Source organism: Sus scrofa, chromosome 15 (genome assembly GCF_054392235.1).
Source record: "Sus scrofa isolate SSC_HxYL_T2T_F1_AM1 chromosome 15, Sscrofa_HxYL_maternal_Yorkshire_Landrace_v2.0, whole genome shotgun sequence".
In the NCBI taxonomy this organism is placed as follows: domain Eukaryota; kingdom Metazoa; phylum Chordata; class Mammalia; order Artiodactyla; family Suidae; genus Sus; species Sus scrofa.
The window spans coordinates 21,372,957-21,385,298 of record NC_139397.1 but is presented as its reverse complement, the minus strand read 5'-3'; the positions used below and the strand labels follow the sequence as shown (position 1 = coordinate 21,385,298).

General features: G+C 36.2%; 1 protein-coding gene across 2 annotated transcripts in view; it reads left to right on the top strand.

Annotated features, from left to right (window-relative positions):
* The window catches only part of LOC110257201 (uncharacterized), a 758,677-nt gene that overhangs the window by 77,046 nt on the left and 669,289 nt on the right, over positions 1-12,342 (top strand). The window lies entirely within an intron of this gene.

Here is a 12,342-nt window from a genome sequence, read left to right as displayed (position 1 = left end):
CATATGTGCCACGGAGGAATATTTGCATATATTTGATCTGTGAGCATGCTTCAGTGATTTTCACAGTATACCTTGGAATTTAAGTTGTAGCAGAAAGCCGTTGCCATTGCTCAGCACCATGGTTCGCTCTCCCTGGCTTTATTATGGCACACAGCGACAACTTCATTTTTAGCATTAAAAAAAAAAAAAAAATCCTCTTCACTTAATTCAGATAGTGACCTGCAGGCCTCATTCTGACTGAAGGAGCCATTCAGAATACTTGCAGACAAAAGCAGGGCTTTTTCCTAGCAACCAGATCAAAGCCAAATCTCCCAGAATAGCTCCCTCCCAGGTTTCCTTTGGCGCATAGGTTCACAAGGATTCTAAGGCTCGTGGTATCCAGTTCAAACTACTCTTTCAAACTGAAATGGAAGGGAAAACTCCTGAGGAATTTTCGAAGAGTCTGAGAACTGGCGAGCATTGCAAGAGCACTTAATCTTGGAGAACACGGTGGTCATTTGGAGCATCTCTAACTTTGTTATCGCCTGCATCTGCATGTACACTCTGTCGGACTCCCAGAGAATGAAGTCTCTGTTTCCTTTCTGCCAGTACCTAATATCAGCTATGCCCAGGAGCCGGCTGATGAAGACTTCCTGTTTGTTTTGAGTCACTGTTAGAGTGATAAATATACTTTAGCTTTCTGCTTAGAGAGGAAAGAAACCAGCTGCCCTGAACTAAAGAAAAAAAATGCAGACATTCCACTGAATGGCCCTGTTATCATGGAGTTTCAAGGACAGCATCAAAATGAAAACTATAAGCCTGGGCAAAGTAAATAATTTCCATATTAAAGCATCCTGCTGAATGCGTAGACTTAAGTTGTTTGTCTTTAATCATTTAGGCGAAGGATGAATTTTTCACTCTTCTAGGATGAACTCAGCAATGTTTAGAAATTTTTAAAAAATGTAAACTTACACTACGGAGTGATGGTGAGCTGTATAAATAAACAATTATAGTTGTGGTTTTTTGATCGGACCACAAGCTTTTAATGCCATTTTTGCATGAACATATAATGCTTCTGGATAAACAATAATGTTTACATTGTCAGTGGCATCCACTGTTGTTTTGAGTCATTTACATACATGATTATTTGGGTATATAGAGTAACCCAAGAACAAAAAGAATACTACGAAATTATTTAAAACAAGAACAGGAAATCCTTCATAGTTTAAATATCACTTTTTAAATGAAGCTGTGGAGTTTTTATGTTTTGATCTCATTTTTGTCCTTTTAATTTGAATAGGTTTTGGATTTGATGACTAAAGTACCCTTTGAGTAGAATTTGTATTTTAACAAATCTGTAGGACAGTAAATTTAGGAAGCCTTACTGATCCGAATGTCTCAACCACTGCATTCTGGCTTTTGTCCTTTTTTCTTTCTTTCTTTTTTTTTTTAAAGCACATTTTAGATTTAACTTCAGTAGTTATGAATTGGAAGAGATGACAACAACTTGGAGTGGACATGGATCGCTTATTTCCTCCTAATAGCTATCGTCTCTTAAATTAATTTCTAATTGTGAAAGAATTTACTAATAATCTACAGTAAGATTCTTTGACCAGGAGAAAGAAACTGTTTAATAAACAAATTCAAAATAAAGTTAGCATTAACACTTTTATACTGTCAAATTAGTGAGCAGATGTGGAGGCAAAATGGTGTGCATTGGCCTTATCACAATGTATCTGTTCAAGTTTGTAATTTGAGACTTGAAAATGCACTAAAATGTATATAAAGAAAGTTCCCTAACATGTTGGAGTCAGTGGTTGAAACATCAACATAGTGACTTCTTGGGTGAGAGAATTACAGTGCTAAAGGCTTGCAGGAGTCCATTTATGTATGTATGTCTTTTTAGGGCTGCACCCATGGCATATGGAAGTTTCCATGCTAGGAGTTGAAGTGGAGCTGCAGCTTCCAGCCTATACCACAGCCATACAATGCCAGATCTGAGTCATGTCCCACAGTTCATGCCAATGCTAGGTCCTTTAACCCACTGAGCGAGGCCAGGGATTGAACCCACATCCTTATGGATACTAGTAGGATTCTTCTTTTTTTTTTTTTAATTTTTTTTTTTATTTTCCCACTGTACAGCAAGGGGGTCAGGTTATCCTTACATGTATACATTACAATTACATTTTTTCCCCCACCCTTTCTTCTGTTGCAACATGAGTATCTAGACATAGTTCTCAATGCTATTCAGCAGGATCTCCTTGTAAATCTATTCTAAGTTGTGTCTGATAAGCCCAAGCTCCCGATCCCTCCCACTCCCTCCCCCTCCCATCAGGCAACCACAAGTCTCTTCTCCAAGTCCATGATTTTCTTTTCTGAGGAGATGTTCATTTGTGCTGGATATTAGATTCCAGTTATAAGTGATACCATATGGTATTTGTCTTTGTCTTTCTGGCTCATTTCACTCAGTATGAGAGTCTCTATTTCCATCCATGTTGCTGCAAATGGCATGATGTCATTCTTTTTTATGGCTGAGTAGTATTCCATTGTGTATATATTCTTAACCCATTGAGCCACAGTGGGAACTCTGGAGTCCCCTTATTTAAAAGTTCACATTAAAAAAACCAGAAACATAACTTGTGATGTTGGCAACTCATAAAGGAGGACAGGCATTTAGGACTATTTAGCATATTAGTAAAACAAATCCAAATATACTAAATATTGTTTTTACTTTATAAGCATGTTGTGGTATGTATATTTTAAAAAATATTCTCATTTTACTGACACAAGGAAGTTGAGAAGAAAGGATTTTTAAATATAATGGAGGATGGAAAGCTTAAAATACTGAGTCATATATTTTTGATTATAATGGAGACCTGTTTGTATATGAACTTAGAAAGAATAGAATCAGAGAGTGGATGGTATTAGGAGGAGAGGGGAAAACATAGTGAAGCCAGGATTTTCTGTGGGTAGGAAAGAAGGGTATAAAACAAATTTATCAGATAAATGTATTTACAAATGTAAGTATGCCAGGGAATGGTTTTAGTGGGTATATAAGCCTCTGTACCTTTAAACAGAGGTTAAAAGTTGATAGAAATACATGAGGTAGTGGTTTAGGTGAGGTTGTGTGTGTGTGTGTGTGTGTGTGTTTTTTTTGGGTTTTTTTTTTTTTTTTTTGGTAAAATCTATCATCTAAAATAATTGGAACTCTAATTGGGTGGGACCTATCACTTACCAAGTATAAAAAGCTGTGAAGAAACGCCCTTTACCTTTTCCAACGCTATTGAATGTCAGCTATCTAGTGCTGAAATGAAACTATTATGGTCACATTGGTATTGGCCACGTAATTCTTCTCCGCCATCATAATTGCTTAAATTTTTCAAAACTAGCTTTGATTGCAATTTGTGATCCAGCCTCCAGGAAGGATAAATCTGTAGGGATTCCATTCACTGATAACCAGCACCACTTCCCTAAGATTGAACATGAACATAAGAACCACATATTACATTTTCATGTTACAGTGGTGATGACTTTGGCATCATGGTTCCTTAGAAGGGGGCAGAAAGAGTCCTCATGCTTCCTAACATTTCGAAACCATCTTCTGATGAAACAGATGCTTCAACTCTGTATTTTCAAGTGTAGTAATTTGTAGCAAAGTGACATGAAAGTGTGTTCCATAGTAACCCCATATCTCCCTGAACTTATCATGACACCACATACCTGATCCCAGGAGTTTGGGGGCAATTCTCTTGAAGATGATGAAGAATAGCCATGGGGATATGGGGCTATGGGAATTGTTTGCAATCTGAGTAAAGGGCTTTTAAGAAGAATGTACTTATTAGAAGAAATGGGGTGGGAAAGGGGGATGTTTTTCACACCTATTTTCACACTTCTGAGGTGATAAGTCCAGCCCTCACAAAATAAAATGGCAGATTTCACACTAAACCCACCCAAGCATATTCCTAGGTCTCTGAACTCGTTTGTTCTTTGAGATACACAGGCAACAAGATCTCTTGCATAAACCAGTGGCCAAGAGTGGTCTCTGCCACATTTACTCTGCCCTTGTATCTTCCAGATGTATGTCATCTTTTGCATAACCTGTATAGATCACCAGGGCAATGCACTAGGTCTCCAATAACTTTGGCTCTAGATCAGCAATTTTCTTCTTTATCCTATTCTTGATTTTAATACTCTGTGAATTAAACACTTTTAGTTCATGATTTTACCAACTGGGTTCATACACATTTTCTGTATGTCTTAGATTCTCTTGGCCACCGTTTCTGTTCTACCTCAGTCAGTCATGCATTGACATAAAGGTAAGTTATTTCTCAGCATCCCTCATCTCTTAAAATAGCCTATCTGATCACAGCCTAGAGGCACAGAATGTTATAACTGGAGTTAACCTCAGAAATCATGTAGGGCAATGTCTGATAACCAATTCAGAGAACTCTTGATTTACCAACCTTCAAACCTGATCTTCACCATTTCTCTCCAGTTCAGTAAATGCCAAACTCAACTTTGTAGGTTTTGAAAAGGAAAGCTCCTGGAACTTATCCTTGATTCCTTATTACCTGTACCACTCTATATATAATCATTAGTAGATTTAATATTTTGTTATCCTGTCTATATCCAGTATTTTTCTAAGAGCCACTATCCCCTCTTGCTTTAGTATGGTAAGAGCCTGAAATTTATCTCCTTGCTGCATATTCTTTCACATTTCCCTGTGTTATTTTCTACAGATTACTTTCTGAGACCTTGTCTATTGATTTAAATTTTGGGGGGATTTTTCTGGCTCTGCTACTCCTTACTAGGATGTAAATTCCGGGAGAGTGGAGACATTGGGTATAGAGTATACTCTGTACCACATGTAATTGTGCCTGCTACATCATATAATTTCAATGAATATTTATTGAATAATCCCCTCCTACACAGAGTGGAAATATGGGTCACAATAAAGTTAAGTGAATTTCTTAGCATCTCAAGATTAGTTAGTAAATCTATAGCTAGAACTCAGGTCTCTTGACAGTCTAAAGCTCATGTCATAGGACCACTGTGTGGTAGTTATTACTGTGTGGACTGTATCATATGGACTTAAGGAATGCAGTACTTCTTGTTCCTGCTTGTGATGTGAGGCTGCCTGGAAAGCTAGTGAAATTAATTATAAGATCAGTAACTAAGTGGCCTGGCTGATGTCCAACATAGAACTGTTGCACCAAATTCTACTCTTCAACAAAGCTTTAGCACATCATCTAGTGCAGGTAATTAGCTTCAAAGACTTGTATAAACTTTAACTTTCTGGATGATCATTCAATACCACTTTAGTTGTAAAGTCACCTTCAAATATAGAATCATTTAATTTTTAATGTACTTCTTCATTTTGTCTATGAGAAGTATGTTTTTCCCTTCCAAGACATGCTTTTCCTCCTATAGTTCTGTTTTAAATCCAATTTTTCTAGTCTCTCCTGTAGCCTTATTTATTCAAACAATTGCACGCTCCTCTCTGAAGCCCTAGCTTTCTCTTTTCACTACCTTCATTTGTGTGGAAGTGCACAAGCTTTAAGATCTGTAGACCTCAGTTTGAATAAGACACTCTCATTTACTAGCTGTTTGACAGTGGACAAATTACTTAATTTCCCTGAATCCTGATTTCCTTACCCCAAAAATGGGAATAAGGAAGGACAATTGTCTAGATTAAATTATGTGAAGAACTCCCTGACACAGAGTATTCACTAAATGGTAGCTGCAAATATTGTTGCGGAGATAATCATATTTCCCTTATCTGAAAAGAGCATTAACATAAATGAAAACATCACCTCAAATTCTCTCAGCTCTTCTATCCTTAAATAACCTTTCTTTGCTCATCATTTATATTCATGGCCAAAATTCTTGCAAAATATGCTCTATATTTAGTCTTTTCCTTTCTCATCATACTGTTGTATCAGAACAGACTTAGAAATGTGTGTTAGCTCGTGTCAAATGTTACACTCTTGATTTTCCTATGCAAACCGTGTTATTATTAGAGATTTTCTATTTCTCATGTATCTGTGTTCTTTTATTGCATCAGGAGTGCCAGTCTTTCAGGAGGATGAGCAAAGTACACTAGTAGCTTAGTAGCTCCAGAGAACTGGGAGTTTCTCCTAAGTCCCACAGCCTTCCAGATATTACTGGAAGAACCATGGAGGTGATGAGAGGCATTGAGTACCCTAACTGGGAGGTAGTTTAGTGGACAGAGTCTAGTTCTGTTCACAGTTAAGAATAAAGAGTGGTGTGAAATTATTTGTGGGAGATCCAAATAGAAATTTAAAGAGAGCTAAATTGGTGATAAAGGAAATATGTCTCAAGAAGGGATACTTCCAATGATGATGTGCCATTTAATAGAGCTAATGGTAGTACTGGAAGGTGAGCCTGAAGAAGGAACTTCATAGGAAGTTATGGACAATAGCAAGCCAGTCACTAGTGCCAAGTTACTTCTAGGAAAAGTGAGAAGTGAGCACTGCCAGAGAACTTTATCATCGATTGGGCAGATCTGTTGATGGAAAGAGACTTCATCCAAGGATCATGACGAACATTGGGATGGTAAACAATAAAAGCGTATTAATCTTATTTACTTTCTTTTAATTAAAAGTACACGGTAGCCTGATATCTTGCAAGTGTAGTTTCCAAGGATCTGCTGTGGGGCTCAAAACTAAAGACATGACAAACTTCTACAAATTCATCTGAGTAGTCAGTGCACAAACCTCTCTGGAAAAAGGGAGACTACTCAAAAATAAACCCAAGCAGCATCCCAGGCTGTGCTCCAACTTACTGCTCTTCCTCCAAATGCTTAATATTCTGCCTGGTCAAGCAATACCCACCATCCCCATGTTTACTCAATTCATTTAGTGAATGAAATATCTATCACATCTTTTCTCCTAACAAATACATTTTTTTGAGAAAAAAGTTTTAAATATTTTATCTTAGTTGGAATACTACAAAAGGCAAGTTACAGAAAATTAAATTGGGTCAATCTTAATCAGAATAGGTTATATTCAGGTCTTCTGTGAGGTACCATAGACATTTTGGGCCTCTGAAGTGCCTTGGTATGTGGTCCCTCAAGGGTTTCACTTGTAACTAGGATGAGTTTGCTTGAACAGAGAATCTATCTCTTTTTATTGTTTTGCATTATATTTATCATATTCTTATCTTCACTGTGTGCCATACAGTTTTCCATGGAATGATTTATTCTAATAATTAAAAGAAGGCAATATTCTTTTGGTGGATGAGTGTTTTGTCTGAGTTATAAAATATAATTTGCCTTTTTCTTTGTACCATTGTTCCAGAAGAGATTCATATTTAATTAGTTTGAGGTATACTGTGGCTTACCTTTGTCTCCAAGTAAAAGATTTTTCTTTTTCAAAATCAGGTGGATTCTGAGTTGACAAGGTAAAAAATCTTCAGTAAGAGTAAAAATGCTAAGATTTTCCACTAAGAAGTTGCTTCTTAGCTGATGTAATTTAGCACTTCAGATACTAAAGAATTATTTGTTTGCTTTATGTTAGATGTAAATTAGGTGACTCACTTTCTCCTTCTCTTTCTCTATATTTGTTTTTAATTCTGTCCTAAGCAGGAACTAGGACTAAATGAAATTAAAGCATCGTTTTGGTTTGATTGGGGTAATATTCTTCAATGAGCTGAGTATGACTCACAGCCTGTCCCCTTTTTATTAGTAATTAAACTGAGACACTGAAAGATTATGTAAACTCATAACAGCAGGATGAATATTAAGGTTGTAGTCCAGTGAACAACATTGCTATGGTTAAACTGATACCTTCAATATTGTCCTCAGATAATTTAATTATTTGATATTATAGGATGGTCACAGAAAAGTAGAATAATTAAAAACAACCATTGGATTTTATTTTAATTTTTGTTGGAAAGGGATTTTCACTTTAAATGGAAAAGAACTTAGATAATCTGCCTATAACATTTTTTTGCTTGTTTGTTTTTGCTTCATGGGCAAATGGTTCTGTAGCATGGTGGTAGCCATTTCTTCTTTATTTAAAAAAAAATCTGTTTTTCTTCTTTTAACCAGAGTAATTCATGTCCATTATGAAAATTTATTAAGTGTAGAGAATATAAAATGAAGAAAATTAAAAATCTCTCACAATCCCTCAATTTAAAAATTATAGTTGTTAATGGTGCACATTCTTCCAAACATTTCTTATCTATATTGTTATTTGCACATTTAAAAAATGTAAATCCTATTGTAATTAAAAAAATCTCTTCATATAAGAATACAAATTGAATATATTTCAGTGTAATTTTTTAAATTTAATCTTTATTTCATATTAGAGTACACTTGATTTACAATGTTGTATTAGTTTCAGGGGTATAGCCAAGTGATTTGGCTATACATATACAAATAGTCATTCTTTTCCAGATTCCTTTCCCATATAGGTCTCTGCAGAATATATATATATATATATATATTTTTTTTTTGTCTTTTTGTGATTTCTTGGGCCGCTCCTGCGGCATATGGAGGTTCCCAGGCTAGGGGTCTAATCGGAGCTGTAGCCGCCGGCCTACACCAGAGCCACAGCAACGTGGGATCCGAGCCGTGTCTGCGACCTACACCACAGCTCACGGCAACGCCGGATCGTCAACCCACTGAGCAAGGCCAGGGATCGAACCCACAACCTCATGGTTCCTAGTCGGATTCGTTAACCACTGCGCCATGACGGGAACTCCGGTCTCTGCAGAATATTGAATAGAGTTCCCTGTGCCATACAGTTAGTGCTGTTGATTATCTATTTTATATATAATAGTGTATATGTGCTAATCCCAGACTCCTAATTTATCCCTCACCCCTTTCCCCTTTGGTAACCATAAGTTTGTTTTCTATATCTATGTATCGTTTTTTTTTTTCGATTCCACATGTAGTAATATCATATGATGTTTTGTCTTTCTCTGTGTGACTTACTTCACTTAGTATGATAATCTCTATGTCCATCCATATTGCTTCAGATGGCATTATTTCATTCTTTTTTCAATGTAATCAAATATTCTTCCACAACACCTTTTATTTTGGCTGTACCATTATTTAATTAATCCCCTATTATTGAACATTTAGGTTGTTTCTCATCTTTTAAAGATTATAAATATGGTTGGCATAAATATTCCATGTAACTAAATATTTGTCCATACTCTTGATTATTCTCTTAGAACATATTTCCAGAAGTGGAATTGCTGAGTCAAAAATACACATGGATTTTAGGCTCTTGGTTCATGTTAGTGCCCTTTTCTTTAGAAAGTCTATACTAATTTACATGCTAATTTGGTTGTAGTTTATCACTTGGCATTTTTACACCTTTACAGCTATATCTCTTGTGCAACCAAACATACTGACTGTGTGGTGCTCCAAATTGGTAATAAGAGGGTCAAAAATAATTGACTAAAGTCTACCATACCCTGATTATTTCAGTTATATTAATCTGGCGTAATCTTTTCCCCTGTCTGTTCTTGGCTAATCTGGATCCATGATGATACATGTTATTGTTCTGCAAGAAGCCTGAAATAAATTGAAGAAGGGAGCCTGTCAGTTGCAGTCTAATATGGTATATTAACACTTAACCCAAATTCAGGCACATGTCATCCATTAATCACAAGCCAATAGAATAAGCTTGAATTGTGATGATATTAACCAGAAAAGGGTTCCAGAATAACTCTGAAGCAGAACATGTAACCCTTTCACCCAGGAAACTACCTCACAAATTAATGGGCTCACCATTAAAACTGGAAAAGCTTCTGAAGTTCAACCAGGTTTGCTGCTCAGATGCTATTGGTAGAAGACCCAGACATAATTTCACCTTTTAATTTTCTCATTTCTTCCAAGCCTTTTTTTTTTTTTTTTTAAATCTGCAAATTTTACTAGGTGGAGTATGGTAGAGATTATACATCGTTTACATATTTTAGATTCCAAATTGTGAAAAAACCCAAAAATTGATAGTGCTATTTTCTTTAGTGCCTATTAACCTCTCTGTAAGGCATAAAGTCTGCTCATGAGTCATGCACCAGCAGAGAGAAACAATTAAAAATCAGCTCTTCCCCCACTTCCACCCCTAAAAATGTTTCTAGCCTCAAAAAGGAACTTAGTTCTCGGCAATTTTAGTCTAAAATGCTTCTTCAGCTTTTCTTAGGCTCTGGCCACCTCAAAATGCAAGTGAAGACAAAATTGTCCCAAAGATTAATTTCTGGTGATTGAACTTCTATCTTAAAAACTAAGCTGTTTCACTTCCTTATGAAAAAACAAATTTCTTGAAGATTAGTTTCCATTCCATGTTTGTAATCCCTAAAATGCCTAATCTTTGATATGCGTTTGTGTGGCATGAGAATGTCCTATATCCCCACAGAAGCAAGATGTTAGTGTTACTGGTAATACACTGTAGTAGAGAGAGCACCTATTTATGCAGAGGTCAAAATACCCAGGTTTTCCTTCAGGCTTTACCAGCCTGCTAGTAGACTTTGTCACCTTCAGCAAGTTAATAAATCTTTCTGAACTCTAGTTTTCATAGTTATAAAATGATGATACAAATAAATTTTCTCCTTATAGAGCAGATCTTTTTAAAGATCAAGGGAAATGAGATAATAGAATGTCATGTAACCTGACTAGTATATTTCAAATGAAAAATTTTATTAATGTTTATTATCTTAAAGGCACATATTACTGTTTATCTTATTAAACTTATTTCCAAATGTTTGGGTTGAAATGATAACCTAAATCAACCTTCCTTTGTACATAGTTTTTTAGTTTAAACATTTGTATCTACAGATTTTTTTTTTACTAGAAATATGTATTTTTTACTGTATTTATTTTTCTTTCTTTTTGAATTAAAAAATACTTGCAGAAAAGTGCCCAAATCATAGGTGAAGAAGCACAGGTAAATGGCATGCTCATTTAGGGTTCCCGCATCACCCTTTTCAATCTGCTACACAACTCTCCTTGCCCTAAGGGGATTAGGACCTAGCTTCCTAATCTATTACTGAGTTTCCTGTGATGTCATGATGAAATGGAATGCAATCAGGGCACCTACTAAATGTATGATATAACACATCACTCAAACACTCTTGGCTTCAATTCTCATCTTTAAAAATAAGGAGGTTGAACTTTGAAGTTTTTTTTTTTTTTTTTTTCCATCTCAACATTTAATGATTCTTTGAACGGACACTGTTTATCTAGGTTAGTACTATTTTTGTACAACATCGTCTGTGGTTTGTTAGCTCAGGTGGAGCTTCACAGAAGTCATGTTCTAAATGAGAGGTAGCCCGTTAACTTTTTCCTCTGCTGTGAACGTAAGCAAACCCCTGACTTCACCCATATGACAAACATGGTCCCCGAGGAGTAGGTGACAGGGAACGATGAACCGAAGTAACTAAGGGACCTCCACCTCTCCTACAACCCTGGAAGAATTACCTCAAAGCACTTTCCTCTTCTTGGTGCATTGGGCAATGTCACATCACATGAAGAGCAGAATATTCTCTACAATTAGATTGTTTTGGATCCATCATTCAGTTGTGGGATAAATATGGACTTATGCCACTTAGCAATTAAAATACTGTTTGAGTAGAAATATTTACTACCTAAGTAGTAGGATTAAAAATTTTTTTTTTTTGCCTTGGTTATATAAGTAGAAGGAACCTAGAGTTCCATGACTTCTGTCCTCAGAAGCTGAGATGAGGAAGAATGAATTAAAATAACTTCCTTCAAAAGTCAAAACAGTAAGCATTGCTATCTTCCTCCACAGTCTTGTGACATGTGCTCTGCCATGGGTTGAGTGGTAGTTCTCAGTCTCCTAGCATGAGGTATTTATTTAGATGCTTTTATGTTATAATATTTGCTGAATGATTTCTTCAAAGGGAAAGTTTCATTTTTATAGTAACCAAATAGATGAATGAAGAGGAACCTACTTGCCTCAAGGCCCAGAATCCCAAGACACTATGCCTTTGATGGAAAGGGAACAAATCTCTAGGATTCAGGGGGCATTTTATCCCACTAGTTCATGTTCCAGGCTTCCACTAGGACCTATGTCTTTACCTATGGCTCAGAGTAATCTGTTCCCCAAGGTGTGCCTGTGGTGAAGTGAGAACTCAAATTTCTTTTTCTTCTTTGTGAGAAACACTGGCTAGAATCACATAGCCCAAAGCAATAATAAGAACTTAAATGCTTTCAATAACGGTGCTTCCAAGTACATTCATAGTTCATGGTTGTGGCTGCCCAAGATAGGGAGCATGGTGAGCCACAAGTTCAGGATATATTTTGTGCCACATCTTGATGGAACTTGAGGAAAAGTGGGAGACACATTTCCTCCTGTGGACTACTGTGGAGTA